The sequence below is a fragment of the Callorhinchus milii genome, unplaced genomic scaffold (genome assembly GCF_018977255.1).
Source record: "Callorhinchus milii isolate IMCB2004 unplaced genomic scaffold, IMCB_Cmil_1.0 Scaffold26, whole genome shotgun sequence".
Taxonomy (NCBI): domain Eukaryota; kingdom Metazoa; phylum Chordata; class Chondrichthyes; order Chimaeriformes; family Callorhinchidae; genus Callorhinchus; species Callorhinchus milii.
The window spans coordinates 397,852-415,928 of NW_024704767.1; the positions used below are offsets into that span (position 1 = coordinate 397,852).

Below are 18,077 nucleotides of genomic sequence, written 5' to 3' on the forward strand. Positions count from 1 at the left end.
TAATAACCCTTTTCATGTTTACACGCTGCCAATGCCCCCATTAACCCAGCGGGCCCCAGCCAAAGTGGCAGCCCTTCATTAAGGCTTTGTGGATCCCAGGGAAACGTTTTAGTGCAATTCTTCGACGGCCGTTATTTTAAAAAACACCCTGGCGAGATTTTAATTCATTGCATAAGAAGTGGCCCACTTCAGTAATTAAACATGAGCATGAAAAGCCACCTTATTTAAGCATTCTTTTGTCCAACGCCACTGTTATGGACTCGCCAGCAACAATGATCTCGGTTTCACTGCTGCGGGGGTTGGGGTGGGGGGGGGGGGTGCAGGAGCAGCTCTTGTTAAGGTGCGTCTCTCGTCTCTCTCTCGTGTATGGTCTGGTGGAGGGGACTGGGTGCTGATGGTCCAGTGTCGTGGAGTCCTGTAGCGTAGTGGTTAGCGCGCTCTCCTCCGAAGCGAGAGGCCCCGGGTTCGATTCCCAAGCGGAGCGAAACTTCAGGCAAGTCTCCTTTCGCCGCCCGCCTCTATTTCCTCGCAGTAAGTAGGAACCCGGTTGTTAGTCGATTGGCAGATCGCTTACTGGGAGTAATAATCCTCACCACAATATTTTTTTGAAAAAATGTGGTCACTCAATCCACGACTGTTTATGGAACGCTGCTGTGCGCAGTTGGCTGCCAGGTTTTGCCCACAAAATACGCAGTCAATTCACTTTACAATATATTCTGTGAAGCGCTTTGAGACGTCTCAAGAGTGTGATAAGGTTCTATATCAAATGCAAGGATTATTTTTATTATTGTCAGTATACCATGTCAGTATAACACTGAAGCCTGTCACACAGCAACTGGGTGACAGAGCATAGGCCTTAATACCGTTCGTCGGATGAGACGTTAAACCAAGGTCCCGTCTGCCCTCTTCAGGTGGATGTTTAAGATGCCACGGCGCGATTCGGAAAGAGAAGGGAGTTTCTCCTGGTGTCCTGGCCAACAATCTCCCAAATAAAATTGGTCAAGCGAGTCTGAGGTGAAGTCCATAAAAAACAATCCCTCAACGACAGGGAACAATCCCGTTTGACAGGACATCGTTTGAGGCCCCAGTGGAATCGTCAGGGGCAACAAAGACACAGACATGGGAAGTGCCACGTAGTCTGGACAAAATCCACTCCATCAAAAGGCCTTTCAAAATGTTTGTGTTATTTTCATTAAGAGTCCCCCGCCCCCACTCCCCTTTCTGCTCCAGTCCATGCCCCACCCCCACCCCGACCCCCTAACCACCAATGACCAACTCAATGCACATTGTGGCACATTGCTGTGCGCAAATTAGCTGTCGTGCTTGCTGGCAAAATCCCGCGACAGTGCTTTTGGGACGCCCTCCCACACCAATTAATTCCCAGGTCTGCTACAGCCAGAGGCAACTTTGGCGCCTCAAGAGTTAACGTCTCGAACGAAGCCCACGTTAACTAATGCGTTTAGTGTTCATCAATCTTTTACCAGCCGCGGTTAGAAAAGGATTGCAGCGAGAGCGAGAAAGAGAGCGAGAGAGAGAGAGAGAGAGAGAGAGAGAAATATATCTGCCATCTGCTGTCAGATCCTTTACACAGGCAAAATAACAAAATGAAATTTAGACGAAGTTCATTAGAAAATCAAGGGCCCCAAATTCGTGCGGCAGCTCGTAAGTGTAGTCAATCGTGAACCACCTTTCGCTAAAGAAACGAGAAAGAGAGTCTGCGGATGAGGATGGAAACATAAAAGCTGAAATGAAGTGTGAAAGGGATAGGGGGGAAGTAATGAGAAAATTCAGCCACGGAGAACATTACAGCTCCTTTCAATTGGTGGACCCCTAGTGTTACTTCAGAGGTAAAACCTCAATGGTCCTGAAGCATTGACGCTTTGCGTCTGTCCAGTTCTTTTTCTCCTCAACTCCCCTCCATTCCCTTTCCTTACCCTCCCCAATTCCCCTGTCCTCCCCCGGCTCTCCCCCCCCCCCTCATCCCCACTTTTCCGTCCTTAGTATCCCGTGAGGAATTTCCATGAGGATTTCTTTCTCCCTGGTGTGTGTTTTTTTCAATAGCTGGAGATGGGGAATCTCTCGACAAGGCGGCTGGCACAAGCTTGGAACCTTCCCTGCAAATCTCGGCCGAGCCAAGAACTGAAGGGAAATCTGCACTCTGTGTGTTAAAACTGCCCGGTTCCTTTTTTTTTTACACACTTACAAAAAAACCTTGAATATTACAGTACAAGAGGAGGCCATTCGGTCCATCGTGCCTGTGGCGGCTCAAATCCCCTCAAATTCCCTCTTAAAAGCTGATTTGGTGTCATGACTCGCACTCTCGCCTCTGAGACAGAAGGTTATCAGTTCAAATCCTCCCCGCATCAGGACTTTGAACTCACGCATTCCAGGTTGATGCTCCAGTGCAGTGCTGGGGGTGGAGGGGGGGGGGGGGGTGGAAAGAACGCTGTATTATCAATGGTTCCGTGCTTCGGATGAAATATTAAACTGAGGTCTCGTCTGTGCCTGTTCAGGTGGACTTTAAAGATCCCGTGGCACTATTCAAAGAGTGAAGGCAGTTTCTCCCAGTGTCCTGGCCGACAATCCCCAAATAAAATTGCTCATCAACTTCGTGGCTGTTTGTTGGACATTGCTGTGGATAAATTGGCTGCTATGCTTGCCCACAGAAACACCGAGTTTACAGTATATCCAGTGAAGTGCTTTGAGATGTTTTGACGACTTTGGAGCTACATCAAATGCACAGATTATTATTATTATTATCATTATTATTATTATTATTATTATGGATCCTGTCTCAACCACAATTCTAGGTTGGGCATTCCACGTCCTAACAACTATCTCTTTCTTTTTTTAAAAAAAAAGACACCCTCCCCGAACCTCTCTCCCTTTGTCCTTTTTAATAATTACCTTAAATCTAAGCCCTCCAGTTATGCTTGTGGAGTCTTGGCAATTCTAGGCTTAATAGCCCTTAACAAGAAATCCAATTAGAACCCGGTTTAACATCTTAGTGTCAACGTTCACTCGCTCGCGCTCTCGCTCTCTTGCTCTCTCTCTCTCTCGCTCGCTCACTCACTCGCTCTCTCGCAGGAGACTGAGCGCAGGGGTCTGGCCAAGCTCTGCGGTTGTGGGAGAGAATTTGGACGAGCTGGGTTAACATGACCGAAGGCTTGGGATGCGCTGGAGTAGAGGATGAAACACGCTCTCTGGGGAAGTGAACGGTTGACTCTGCAGCATGTTTACACGGTCGCGCTGGCTGCCTCGGCTCGCAGGCCTTTTACTGATCAGTTAGAAAAACAGCGCTTTCTGCAAACACACACCGACTTTCTTCCAACCGCCCCCCGCCTTTTATCCTCCTGATGTCGCAGAAAGCGAGTGTGATGGGGTGAAACTGGCTGCTGTAACTGGAAATGTGTTAAGACGGGTGAGGGGCCTGGGTTCTCTCTCTGGTGTATTCTCTTCTCTCCTCAACTCGTGGATAAGGTTTTCATGGGGCACTGGTCACCTTTTGTTATGTGAGCAATTAGCACAGTCCTCAAGCCACACATCACACACGCCAACTGTGCGCGCGCGCACACACACACACACACATATCACCTACACATGCCACCTACATGCCATCTACACACACACACACACACATACACCAGCTACACACACACACACCCGCCACTTGTACACCCACACACGCCACATACAAACACGTGCATTCACCACATACATACACACGCCTCACAACTCACGCGCCACACTCCGGCAGGTGTGTGCGTGTGTTTTTGTGCGGGGACGAGTGTTGGTTAATTTAGGCTGTAATAGAGGTGTAACAAACCTGCTGCAGATGCCTCCTGATTGCGGTGTTAAGCGCCTCAGGCCATACCTGCACACAAATGTATTCAAGCTTCAATAACCACAGTGTGGGCAACACTGCGCAGGGTTCAAAGCGAAATTGGCAACCTGACTGTGAGCGGGAGCCTACAGGGATGGCTGGCGTAGGAAATGGAAATGTCACACTGAAGCTGAATGACATGTGTTTGAGATGCTGAAGGAATACCAAGTGAGGAACACAGAGCGAGCTGTTAACCCAGCACCTAACCCACGGGATGCGTCGCTGCTCGAGTTTGATGGTGGACGTCCTGGAGTAAAATAATTCTCCTTCCCTCACAACGCTGGTGGGGGGACAGGGGTTAGGTATTATTAAGAGTCTCATATCATTATCCACAAGACCAATTTTGCCAACGTGGGAACATGAGGCTAATGAAAACCAAGTTCCTGGCAGTCACATGTACGTGTCGTGTCCCAAAGTCTAGGCTGTATCCCGAGGTAGTATTTCCTCTCGTGCTTTAGCGAGAGTTTGATGCGAGTCGGTATCAAACGGACATTATTCCATGATGTGCGCTGGGAGCTGGGGCAGCTCCTGTTGCTGTCTGTCTGCTCCTACATGACACTGAGATGAGGTGCTGGATCTCCTCGCTCAGCCCGAGCGGCTAGTCATGCGAAGTCTCATGCTGCTACTTGTCATTTGACTATGAGGAACGCTCCAGCCACAACACACAAATTTAACGCTCAGTGGAATCCAATGTAGTTGCTCCACACACTGCTTTACAGAGGCCATTACCAGTCTCAGCACAGACCTTGCACTCGATATAATATGTATATGTAATATATAAAATATGTATGTTCAGTATCTGTCCGTAAACGGCTGTGATTACAGGAACGCCCCAAGAGCGACTCGGGGGCCACTGCTGTCGAGTGTAGTGACCGTGCGATGTTGTAGGTGAGCGCGGCAGCCAATTTGCACCCGAACCGGCATGGCAGGTCAAAGAAACATTCAGGTTAGTGGTAACCCTGGCGCGCAGCGATGTTACGCAATGCGTGCGTTGTGCGCCCAGCAAGATCCGAATCGCGGACAACAGCAGCAATAAGTTGCATTTGTCTAGCGCCTTTCACGTCGGGAGGGAGGACGTCCCAAGGCGCTTGACAGTCAGAACGGGAAAACTCCTTTCTCTTAGCACGCAGAGGGGGAGAGATTTCTACACGACTGGCCCAGCGTGGGTTGGATTCACACGAGTCCCACAGATGAAAAACATTGTGGTCAAAGCCCCAGGTTCTAATATCGCAACGCATACAGCTGTTTCGACACAAACACGCCCGCTGTGTTAAAGATTTTCCTTTATTATAGAATTCCCGTTCAATAATGCATCAAGAAAGTCGCTCGAGCGTTTTACAAGAAAATGCCGTACGTGAATTGTTTAGCTGCACAACACATCGATCCTTGGGGTAGAAAACATCCAGATTATGATCTTTGAATCTGTAGCTTACAGTAACGTGTGGTGACTGTGCAAGTGTAGTGACTGACTCAGGATCAGAACAGACAAGGGCTGGTCCCAGCCATCAACTGTTATGAATAATATTAATTAACTATTAATTATCTCAACGGCAACTCTCTCAAACTCAAGCATTATTATTATTATCATCAGCAATTCTGCAATCGTCCCTCAAATTCATCTGAAAGGCACCCAAAAATGATTACAAAACAGTGAAAGAGAAGAGAGGTTTGTGTGTGTGTGTGTGTGTGTGTGTGCGTTGAGGGTAAATGAAGAGGAAAATGAGATATGTGATTTGATACTCGCCGCTGGTGATAATTGCCACCACTATACCCCGTGTTTAAAACCCACAACGGACCTTACCAGTGTTAGTAGGATCGAGGCTGTTGCTCCCAGCGGTTCTGGAGACTCGAGTTCAGACAAGCTCAGGCACTGAAGCTCCGACCTAGGACGTGAACAAGCAATGCAATGTAAGAAACCATCTGACCAGTCATGCTAAATGTCTTCACAGTACAGTCACTGTGCAAGTCTCTGCAGAGAAGCCAGAACAACAGATCTGGGTTGTCAGTCTGTCAGAATATAGCAACAAATCATACCGGGTTCCACGATATTCACACCGAACACATCATCCTTCACACAAGGCGGGTTTTTTTTTCTTATTTTGGCTAGCCGGGGGTCTGACACATGCAGAAACCCAACCCCGTGGTTAAGCGTATCCAAACCAGACGGAGATTTCAATGTCTGCCACCTCCTCATGGAAATTCCCACGTCTGGAATGGAATGCGCACTCCCTCCCACTCCCACTGCTTACCCAATTCCTGGAGAGTTTTAGGCGCAGGTTGGCCAGAGAGTTGGCGCTACTCGAAAAGAGGAGGGAGTTTCTCCCGGTGTCCTGGCCGATATTATTATTATTATTTAACAAAGGCCCATTGAGCCCGTTCCCCCATCGCACAGCGTGTTTTACATTACAAGACACACCGACTAACCGCCCACCTGTCTTTTCTTTTGCCTTTTTACTTTTAGGGAAAACTATTTGTTCGATCCGAAGGCCGAACAAATATTTTGCCTAAAACGATCGTTTAATATCTGACAGAAGTACACGAAAATTGCCATTTCAAATTGTTTGTCATCTGCAATCCGCAAATCTCCTGTTAATCTCTGAGAAACAGATCGAGTGTCAGATCCAGCAGGTTTCATTTCATTACTGTATATGGAACGCCCCTAGGTTATATCCCGGATTCTCTCTGCTTCAAGAGGGAACGAGATAGATATCAACCTGCAGGGGATAAGACGGGTGAATGGGACTGAATGGATTGTTCTTTCAGAAAACCAGTGTGGATACAATGGATTGAATGGCATTCCTCTGTGCTGTAAACTTCTATGCATTTAGCCTCAGGTTTTGGTGTGTATGTGCGTGTGTGTGTGTGTGGGGAGGGGGGGGGGGGGGGGAGAGGGGGGCAATGGGGGGGTGTACTGGACGCTCGCACCCTGTTTTCGGGTGCTCAGCCAGCCAGCCATCAGTGCCAAGTGTTTGAGACTTCCTCCTGCTGCGTAAATGTAAATGAATAATACTGTAGTAATAATAATGATAATAAACCTTGCACCACAAACAGTCGTGGATTGAGTGACCCAAATTATTTTTTTTGGGGGGGGGGAGGGATTATTACCCCCGGAAAGCGATCTGCCAGATCGACTGCATCATCTCAGACCACCCCAAAAATACACCCACCAGAAATCACCGAAATGTAACCGCAAGAGCCCTGGATCGGAGAGAGTCGCGAGAGATGGGGGTGGGTGGGATAACACAATCATCGACGCGCGACTAAAAGAAAACAAAAAAGGTATTAACTCCTATTCCCCGCTGTACCTCACGGGCAAGAATGACCCTGACCTGTTTGGGGATCAGGGGTTTGGGATCAGAGGCGCGCAAGTTTAAAATAAAAAAACACGCGATCGATTTTCAAATTCAATTCAGCAAAAGCTCCCACTCCAGGCGTGCGGAGAGGGAAGTGGATCGAGGTGGCGGGCGGAACAGGCACCGGCCATCGGAGGGTGTTTGCGTCGGTGGCCGCTATCGGTCGATTTTAACGGCGTCGTTAGAAATTGCGGCTTTCGAGGCAACCGCAGGTTTCACGGGGCCTCAGCACACGGCCCAGGCCCCGTCGAGAGACGCCATTATCTTTCATTTGCGGAAGGCAATGCCATTAGCTTCAAGGCTTCTGGCACTCCGCTTAACACGCCGAAGGCAGTGTTTTTTTTTAATGTTACGAGATGGGAGCCGAGTGACTGGAAATCAATTTGCTCTAACTGTGCAAAGCGAGCATATCTGCTGCTTGTATCGAAATAAAATTAATTACTTTCTCCAAGTGAATTCGCCCGCTCTTCCATCCCCGCCACCACCCTCCCCCCCACCCCCACACCCCACCCCACCCCCCACCACCACCATCTCCTCCCCTTCCTTATTGAAATACAATTTGATGCGAGTTTGTTATTGCAATCAATTCTCTCGGAAACTCGCGTCTCTTCCTTGTTTGCTTCACCCACTGTGAAATGATGTTACAATTTCTTGCTGTGGTCGCGGACATTTTCGCTCCCGCAAGTTTGATTTGATGCTTTTAGGAACGAAAACAATAAACCGAATGAAAGAAAATAAGAAGTTGAGCAACGACAACAAAAAAAAAATCGGTCATTTATCTGATGGCTGTTTGTCGTGACGTCGCTGTGGGCAAATACACAGTCACTACACTTAATGGTGAGTGGCGTGAAGCGCTTCGAGATGTCCTTCCGACATGGTAAGGCGCTGTGTCAAATGCGTGGAATGCAGTGGGGGAGTGAGGAGAGAGGACAGGGACACAAGAGCTTATTTCACAGACGGTTTTGTTGTTAAGGGTTTTAGTCGTAAAGAAATCTTTACGGAGGCTTTTTGATATTGCAGCCTTCCCGCTCGGTCGACGTAAGGCACCGGTTTGGAAGGAGAGTGAAGCAATCGTGGAGAGATTGTTATAAGTGTTTCTTCCTCAGCGGGGAGGGGGTGGGGTGGGTGAGGATGGGGGAGTGAGGGAGGGGAGGTGAGTGGGGCCGGTCGAAAAGCATCACCTGCCCTCAGTGAACAAGCGCTTCCTCGTTAGAATTATTACCACCCCTGACCCCCACCCCCCCCCCCCAATCCACACCCACACCCGTCCTCCTCTGTCCCATACTGTTCTGTATCTGGTACCCAGCAATAGAGGAGAGCCCCATCAAACCACTGTGTATAAAACACGAAAGGGTTGGTCCAAGCGACTATATCAATTACTCAAAGTAATTTTTACTGGGAATTCATAGTAAATACCTGTCCGTCTGTCACAGCGCAGTGACTGTGTGTGTCTATCAGTCAATCAGTCAGTCAGTCAGTCTGTCACAGTGCAGTGGCTAGTGTCTCTCTCTCGCTCGCTCGCTCGCTCGCGCTCTCACACATGCCCGTGGCCAGAGGATTCCTGTATATAGGATTACGTTATCCCAATCAATTTGAGCTGCTCAACAGCTGAGGTTCACAGTGCATCAGGGCTCAATTGAAGTCCGGCCCCGCTCGTGTTCTCAGCCCACCAATCTGAGCTGCTTTTACGCACGGCGTCCTCTCTCTCCCTGAACAGGTCGCTGCACACGTCGCCGTTACCTCTGATTCACCGAGAACTGCCCCCCAGCTCTTTGTCTGTTCCTGGGGGAGAGGGGAGCGAGACTCGCCAAGTCACCCGCTGCGCAGGTCCTACTGAAAAATATTTTGCGCCCGAGCGAAACGAACGCTCGATTTAATATCGACGATACAGAACGCCAAATAATATAGAATAATAATTATCCTTGCCATTGATACGGCGCCCGGTCGCACTGAGGCGTCTCCAGGCGCTTCATATATTGCAGCGCAGGGCGACTGCGAATTTTGTGGGCGAAACGCGGCAGCGATGTCCAACCAACAGCCATGAATTCTCACGCCTTGTTCTCTCTCTCTCTCTCTCTCCTGTTAATCATTCGGCCTAAAGCCACGCAGGTGGGAGCCACATAATGGAGTCATTTCCCCACCCCACCACACACACACACACACACACCACACACACAGAGTCACCTCTTGCCAACAAGACTAATCCAGATCAGCTTTGCATATCAAAAGCTTCAACGTTCGCCCGACAAAAAGCGAGTGATAGTTACTTTGAAATGGATCAGGACTGAGGCGGCTTAGCGAGCGGTGCTACAAAGCTGAGCGAGCGAGCGAGAGAGAGAGAGAGAGACGCACAGAAGCAAGCTCACTCTGTGTCTGTTCAGGTCGATGTTAAAAATCTCCACAGCACGACTCAATAAGAGAAGGGAGTTTGTCTCTCTCTCTCTCTCTCTCTGTGTCCTGGCCAACAATTCCACCGCCACCACCGCCGCACCCCAAATAAAATTGGTCGTTCACTTCATGGCTGTTTGTGGGATAACAATAAATCCTTGCATTTGACGCAGCGCCTTATCACGTCTTCCGAGTCGTCTCAAAGCGCTTCGCACGATACACTGTAGAGTGTAGTGACTGCGCCTTTTGTGGGACGTTGCTGTGTGTAAAATCGGCTGCAGCGTTCGTCCGCAGACGCTACCCGGGGAAGCGCTTCGAGACGTCGCGAAGGAGTCTGGCAGCGGCACTGGCAGGAGGATGTTACGCCCTTGCCTTTCCTGCCCGTCCAGCGAGGGGGAGCAGCCTGCCCCCCCCACCCCCACCCCTCCCAATATTGAACGGCGGTGTTGGAAGGACAGGTGCAATTATAATACTAAAATCCTTGCTGGCTCTTGTGAGCGAGCTAACCACTACGCTACAGATTCAACCAGCAGCAGCTAAATTCAAAGCACAATCCGCCGTGTAACTGACAGCAACCGCCACCCCTCCACATCCACCCCCACCCCGACCACCCACCCCCCCACCCTCCCGCCCGCCCGCCCGCCCGCCCCTCCTTCCTAAGTCACCTGCTGAATAAAACTCGCCTGGAGGGAACAGCCCTTGGATCCAAAGGGAACGAGTTGCTCACACAAAGGAAACAGAACCTGCAGTCGGCGTAGACTGATGCTCCGAGAAGGAACCACAATTCACTGCGCATTAAACAGCTTACTTACTTGCCATTTACATGCGTCTAATATTTATACGCACACCCATCATAATTATAGCCTTGCTGCACGAGACGAGTGTGCAGAGGGCTCCCGCCCTTAACCACACTGATGGTTGCTCAAAGCAGCCACTTGTTGGCCATTCAGCAAACCAACCGGTTGAGGCAACAATAGGGAAGGGAAGCTTTATTATTATTACTATTATCGCAAAACAGCGACAGGGTGAGCGCTCGGCCAGGCCACCGTGCGGGCGGCTACAGACACGCTTACAGCAAAGCCATGTCATCGGGAGATTGATTTTATTTTTAATCCTCCGCGTGAACTTTTGAAGCTCTCTCCGATTCCTGCTGGCGCAACAATCTGATTCTGCTTTTTTTCAAAAGAACATATTTTCTGCTTTCCGTACCTGCCTCCCTCCCTCACTCTCCCTCCCTTCCTCCCGACAGTCCTACTGGGTCCAGTCCCTCGCGTAGCATACACCGTGAGGACCAGAGATAATTATTATTATTATTAATAATCATAATCCTTCCATTTGATACAGCATCTTATCACGCCATCGAAACATCTTGAAGCTGTTCACAGAACTTACTGTAAAGTGTAATGACTGGGCATTTTGTAGGGACCGAAGGAGGGAATTTCGCACTGTGTTGTCCCGTAAACAGCCGCAAAGTGAGTGATCAGTTTTATTTGGGGCTGTGATTCCTGTCCAGAACACAGGGGAGAAACTCCCTTCTTAGCCCCGAAGCTATGGAACTCCCTCCCTCAATCCCTTTGCCTTGCCCCCTCTTTCCCGGTTTTCAGGTTGCGCCTGAAGACCTTCCTCTTTGACCGTGCCTACGGTCACCTTCCCCCCTCCCCTTGGCTTGGCATCGGGCTCCGCCACTGTTAAGTGCTCCGGGACACTGCCCGGCGTGGAGGGCGCTATATAAATGCAAGCTGTTGTTCCCTTTTCCCAATCGGGCCACGGGATCTTTAATGCCCACCTAACCTAGACAGGCAGACGTGATAGCCCCAACGACGTGGTAAGTCGCTGAATCAAATGCAAGGATTATTATTATTATCATTATTATTATTAAAGTTCAGGTGCACTCAAGGGGTCGGGGAGGGGGAGCCAGGGAGTGAGCACACCAAGGGGCCCGAGCAGACAGACAGATCTCTGTAAGTTTAAGAGGAAGATGGACGCTGCCACGATACGACCAGTGGTGGTTTCAGGTTGACTCCAGGTCATTCCTTTGATCCGCGAAGATCAAAGATTAGACTGTGAGGATTAAAGATTAGTCTGGAGGAGTCTCGGTGCTGCAAGTAATACAGCGCTGGTATCAGCCAATCGTTCCTTAAAAAATACTCCTTACAAAATGTTAATTTCTTTTTTCTTTCGCCCTCTCTCTCTCTCGCTCTCTCTCTCTCACTAAGATACTTCAAAAGATCCAAACTTTTTTTTTTTTGTGCGTGCGTGCGTGAGCAAATCTTTCCTGGCTCGATTCCGTCCTCTCCCGGAGGAATGTTCTGGTTTTCAGGGCGCCGCGAGCCAGACGCTAGATTTCGCCGCAGAGACGAGCATGGCAAACGAGCTGCGGAAACCCGTCAACCGTGCTTAACAGTATCCAAATCGAGCTGAGAATTCCATGCGTCCCCACCTACTCATGGAAATTCCGGAGATGATTATGGGAATGGAATGCGCACTCTCTTCCTGGAGGGACACATCCCGCTCACCTGCTTTTGGAAAGTATTAGGCGCAGGTTCGGCAAGAGCCAAGGATTGGTGGGGTGGGGGTGGGGGGGGGGGGGCACAGAGTGTGGGTTGAGGTAACCGCTGGAGTCTAACCCGCTGAAACGACATAGCTTGCCATTGATAGCACTCCCTGACAAGCTTTCCTGCTGCTTGTCGAGCTGGGACCACCCTACTCGTTTGGGCTTCAGCTTACAAGGTTGACAGGAACAAAAAGCCTGAGACAAAAAGGTGTGGCCGGAAAATGGAAGGACCGAAGTCGCTTGCATTCTCCGCTGAACGACTAATTTCCTTACAAAGGCAAAAAGACATATAGCTTCGCATTGATTCAAACCACAGGTAACAATGAGAAGAAGCACAATAGAAAATATGGTGCTTTCATGCGCACATATAGTTTGTCACTGTAGCAGTAACATCAAAGCTCGTAGGCGACAGATAAACTTCGGCTGCTTTTTGAATCCTGATAATAGTGGGTGATTAATCTGTTGGATTTGGAGCTGCAAGTCTCTTGTTTCTGTGGCTGTGTGTACAGCCAGGCTCTGCCCAGAAAGAAGATCGGAGAAGCCAACCTTTTGTCCTTACGGAGTTGGCTCTAAGGTGACGTGCTCGGCAACGGAATGTCGGAATCGGGCCAGCCTGTACGGGGGTCTCGGTGGTCCGGTTGCTGAGCCAGGTGGGTCCGCGGTATTCCAGGGCACTGCTGATGGCAGCGCAGCGCAGCCTGGTGTGTGTATTTTTTTTTAAAAACCAAAAAAAAGTGATTGGCTGGTGCTCGCTCGCACTGAGCTGTGTTTGTCGTACGCTCACAAGGGGCGAATCTATGAAACTCAACCAAAAGAAGGGAGGATAGTGCAGAGCCCAGGGGAACAATACGCCACATAGAATGCAGACAGAAAAGCCCACACACTGCACTGTGGGCGATACAAGCTCGCTCTGAACAACGTAGGTTGGAATCCAGAGACTCCCTCGGCAAAAAAATGAAAATTCCTGCAAAATTCCTGCAAAATTCTTGCTGGACAGACAAAGGCCTGTCACGGCACTGGAACATAGCAACAGGAGGAGGCCATTCAGCCCCTCGAGCCTGTGAAAGTCACAAACGACATCCTCTCTATCTGTGACCAGGGCTCCCTCTGCCTCCTTGTCCCCCTGGACCTCTCCGCTGCGTTCGACACAGTCGATCACGCCATCCTCCTCCACCGCCTTTCCTCCGTCATCCACCTCAGTGGGACCGCACTCGCCTGGTTTGAGCCCTACCTCACAAACCGCCAGCAGTACATCTGCATAAAAGGCTTCTCCTCCCCCTCTCACCCAGTTACCTTCGGGGTACCCCAAGGATCCATCCTTGGCCCCCTCTTCTTTCTGATCTATATGCTTCCTCTTGGGGATGTCATCCTCAGACATGGGGTACATTTCCACATGTATGCGGACGACACCCAACTCTATTTTTCCACCTCTCTTTGCGACCCCCAGTCCCCTGATGTTCCGTCAGCTGCCTGTCAGATCTCAGGGGCTAGATGAGTGCAAATTTCCTTCAGCTGAACGTTGACAAGACGGAAGCCATACTCTTCGGCTCTTGTCAACGTCTAAAATCTCACGGCTCTCACCTCCTCCACCTACCCGACCTCCCCCTAAAACTCTCCGAACCCGTATGCAACCTAGCCGTCAGGTTCGACCCCCAATTATCCTTCCTCCCCCACATCCGGTCCCTCACCAGCACCGCCTTCTTCCACCTCCGACGCATTGCCTGCCTCTGCCAATACCTCTCTCTGAAAGCCGCTGAAACCCTAGTCCATGCCTTTGTCACCGCTCGGCTGGACTATTCACACGCTCTCCTCGCTGGTCTCCCATCCACTACCATCCATAAAATCCAGATCATTCAAAACTCTGCCGCCCGCATTCTCACCCGCACCAAACTCCGCTCCCCGACCCCCCCAGTCCTTGCCAGACTGCACCGGCTGCCTGTCCCAGAGTGGATCGATTTCAAGAACCTCACCCTTGTATTCAATTCCCTCCACTCCTCTGCACCCCCCGACCTCTCTGACCTCCTCTCTCCTCAAAACAGTACCCGTTGCGTTCGTTCCTCCGGGTCAGGCCTCCTCCTCGTCCCCCGAGTCCTCCGCTCCACCCTCGGCGGCCGTGCCTTCAGCCACTAAGCCCCGAAGTTCTGGAATTCCCTTCCTCACTCCCTTCGCCTCGCCCTCTCTCTTCCTATTTTCAGGTCTTTGCTGAAGACATTTCTCTTCGACCGCGCCTTTGGTCACCTCCCTCCCCCTGGCTCAGCCCCGGGATCCGTTACTGTAAAGCTCTCTGAGACGTCGTCCGGAGTGGAGGGCGCTATATAAATCCAAGTTGTTGTTGTTCCGCCATTCTATTAGATCATGGCTGATCTGTACCTCGATTCCAATTACCTGCCTTGCCCCATATCCTGTGCTCCGCTTAGCTTCCTTCACCATCATTCCCCCACCTGCCATTTCTTCCCCCCCCCCCCCACCCCCAACCCATCATAATACGGGGTCTAACTTGATGGATTCGTAAGTCCCCATGTTTTAGCAGGGGTCCTCACACCGGGAAGGTCTGGTTTGTTACCGTGAAGTGCAGTGACTGTGCATTTTGTAGGCAAACCCATTTACATTTACTCTCCCCGTTTGCTTTCACCTTCGCACTACTTGCCTTCTTCCCGAGATCAGCGCGGTTCGAAATTCCGTCCACTATTCCCGGGACGGAATTTAATTTCTGCTCTTTATTAAGGACCGCGATTCACCTGCACATCAACGAGGAGGGCGAACAGCTTGGGGTTCTGATGCCTATTCCTGGAGTGGACCCTGTTAGAGCAATCACACTGCAAATAAGCTTTCAGAAGGCAATCATAACTGGATTAAATTATTTATGATGCAATTAGATTGGAAATTAACAAGGCGAAAAATAACCGGGCCCTGGGAGGCAGAGAGTCGAGTCATGTCATGTGATGTCATGTCACATCACGTCATTTTATGCCCGTGACCTCCGCTAGGTCAGATGTCAGAACCCCCCCCCCCCCCACCCCACCCACCTCAATATCATGCCCTCAGAAACACTCGGGTTTGGCAGTAATCATCAGGAAAGCCCCCCGTGCCACCGCTCAGTACATGCATGAACTTCCTAATCAATTGCGTGTAATTTCTCCCATTCCTCCAGGCTTTCTGCTCTAATTTCACCACGGTTCGCAATCTATTAAACAAGGACTAGCAGCAGTGCTCAGTTACACACCGCGCGAAAGAGCTGTGAGCTTTTCCACGCTTAACGATCTGATTTCTCAAAATTATTGTGAGCTTTAACACCGGCCTTCCCAGAACATTCAATACTCTCTGGGCTGTTCCTTTATTTACTCCCAAACCCCTCCACCTCGCTCTCCTGCTCCACTTCCCCCATCTTGTCTTTTCAAACCCGCCTCTTCGATCGAGCTCACAGTCACGTTACGGCTGGAAGTGGAAAACCCACGTCTGGTACTCGTACCATTGATTTTACGCAAGCGCATTCGTATTCGTTTTAAAAATGTTGCGATGGTGAGTGGGCGACGCTTTAGGAATAAAGTAATATTTCAGGGCTTATTATCTGTTCGGTTATCATGAAGAGGCGACACTGGTTAAAGTCAATGCCACCCAGAGCTTCAGAACCAGAGCCAGCCACTCGCAAACTATACAGCCGTGTCCCTCGCCATGTGTGAGGACCAGTGTCTTGTCTGTAACAACCTCATCACCGGTCCACCTGTTTAGAGTCAATACAATGCAACGACAACAACTTGCATTTATACAGCGCCCTTCACTACAGGGTAGTGCCTCAGAGCGTTTAAATACAATTTATGATGATACAGTGCCTTTCATAGCAACCCTTGCATTTGACATAGCGCCTCATTACATCTTCAAGACGTCTCAAAAGGTCTTCACGGGATATACTGTACATTTTGTGGATGAAACGCGGCAGCCAATTGCGCACAGCGATGACCCACGAACAGCTACAGAGTGAGTGACCAATTTTAATTGGGGGACTGTCGGCCAGGACTCCGAGAGAGAGAAACTCACCGTGGTGAAACTCGAATAGTGACGAGAGATCTTTAACATCCACCCAAACAGGCAGATGGGATCTCGGCTTAACGTCTCATCTGAAGGACGGCATCTCTGACATTGCAACACCCCCACCCCCACAGCACTGCACTGGAGGGTCAGCTTAGACGAGGACGTCTTAAAGCAGGGCTAGGGGCAGGGTTGACTGAAATTCCCCCCAGCGATTGTGGGTCAGACAGACGCACAAACTGATAAAACTAAGCTCGAGTGCATGAACAGACTGACGGAGCTATTGATGACGCAAACTTTCATTTCTGATTTTTTTTCCCCCTCCATCTGCACCACCGGAACACCGAGCAGATGGGATTGTATATTTGAGGCAGGCTTGAAGAATGGGAGAGGCATCCGAGTTCAGGCAGACAATTTACAAACTAATGAAATTATTATTAAAAAAACGATAGGGCACTTGAATATTCATGAGCCCAAGCAACAGGGACCAGACTGCATGTGTCATACCCAGGAATTAATACGGAAACGAGAGTAAAGAGAGAGACAACTGTAGCCAGAACATTTTGTAGCTCTCTACGAAGGAAGTGCCGGGAACATTTACAACAATAGAAAGTTCCATTTTTTATTTAAAAATTGCAAAAGCTAATGATGACTGTTATTATTATTATTAATAATAATGATCCTTGAATTCAGTAAAAAGCCTTTCAACCATTTTATTTTATTTATTCTTGTCGAATAATGTTGTGGGGTCTTTAACATCCAACTGGACAGGCAGATGGGGCCTGGGTTTGACAACAGCAACAACAACATTTGTATAGCGCCTTTCGCGTCGGGAGGATGTGCTTTAACGTCTCATCCCAAGGACGGCACCTCCACCAATGCATTGCTTTCCGCAGCACTGCGTTTTGGAATATCAGCTTAGATTGCGTGAGCTCCAAGTGCTGACGCGGGGACTGGAACTGACAAACCTTCTGACTCAAGAGGCGAGAGTGCCAGCAAACCGAGCCTGACTCTCCAGCCGAGGCAAATCAATTCCAAGAAGGGCCTAATGATCAGAACTGAATTGGCGGAAAAATTCTGCTTGAATATGCACCTCATTCCGCTGGCGCGCGGAGTGGGAAGCACGGAGAGGGAGACGGCAAACTGTTTTAATGGCCCTGCCTTGCGCCTCGTTTGCCAAATCGACATTTCAGCTCCTGAAGGCGAATGGAAATCATTTGCGAAAATATTTTCATTGCGGCCGTTGCGTTAATGTGCAACATTTGCTACGGGGGCAGAAATCTGTATGGCTGTCATTGAGCGATTTTTTCCTTCGATAAAATGAAGAGAGAGAGAGAGAGAGAGAAATGTGTTTTAATGGAGGAATGCAGGAAGAGGTGGGGGGCTGTGGGGGGGTGGTCACTGAGAGTGTCAGCCAGCGCTGTGTAACTCACAATGCCCACCGTATTCCAGTCGCATTACTGGAATTCCTCTTGATGTGGGGAGAAAGGAATTAAAGCATAATGTTGCTGATTCCTGACTTTATAAACGTAAACAGTGGCTGACGCAGCCAAAGGCAGGGGCTGAGCTGCAACACCCACTAATTCCCAATTGATTTGTACGTTATGCTGTGTAGCGAGCGGCCATAGTTTGCTCCGAAGCAAATCAGCGAAACGAGGCGCACGGAGCCACCAATTATTTGTCACTTCCAACCTCCGTGTCACAACTTCACCAATGATTGGTAAATATTCACCCTCTGAGCGCATGAGAAGACCCAAGCCCGGCTGATTGCTGACCTCTGGGTACCGCTCAAGGTAACTCCGCAACATAAAAGTGTGTCGGCCTGGCTCAGCTGGTAGCACTCTGGCCTCTGAGGTAAAAGGTTCTGGGTTCG

General features: G+C 49.7%; 1 long non-coding RNA gene across 1 annotated transcript in view; it reads right to left on the reverse strand.

Annotated features, from left to right (window-relative positions):
• Window positions 1–18,077, reverse strand: part of LOC103186776 — a 45,976-nt gene that overhangs the window by 11,241 nt on the left and 16,658 nt on the right. Inside the window, exon 3 of the long non-coding RNA XR_006085794.1 lies at window positions 5,685–5,766. This is a non-coding gene — a long non-coding RNA (uncharacterized LOC103186776). The remainder of the gene's footprint in view (window positions 1–5,684; window positions 5,767–18,077) is intronic.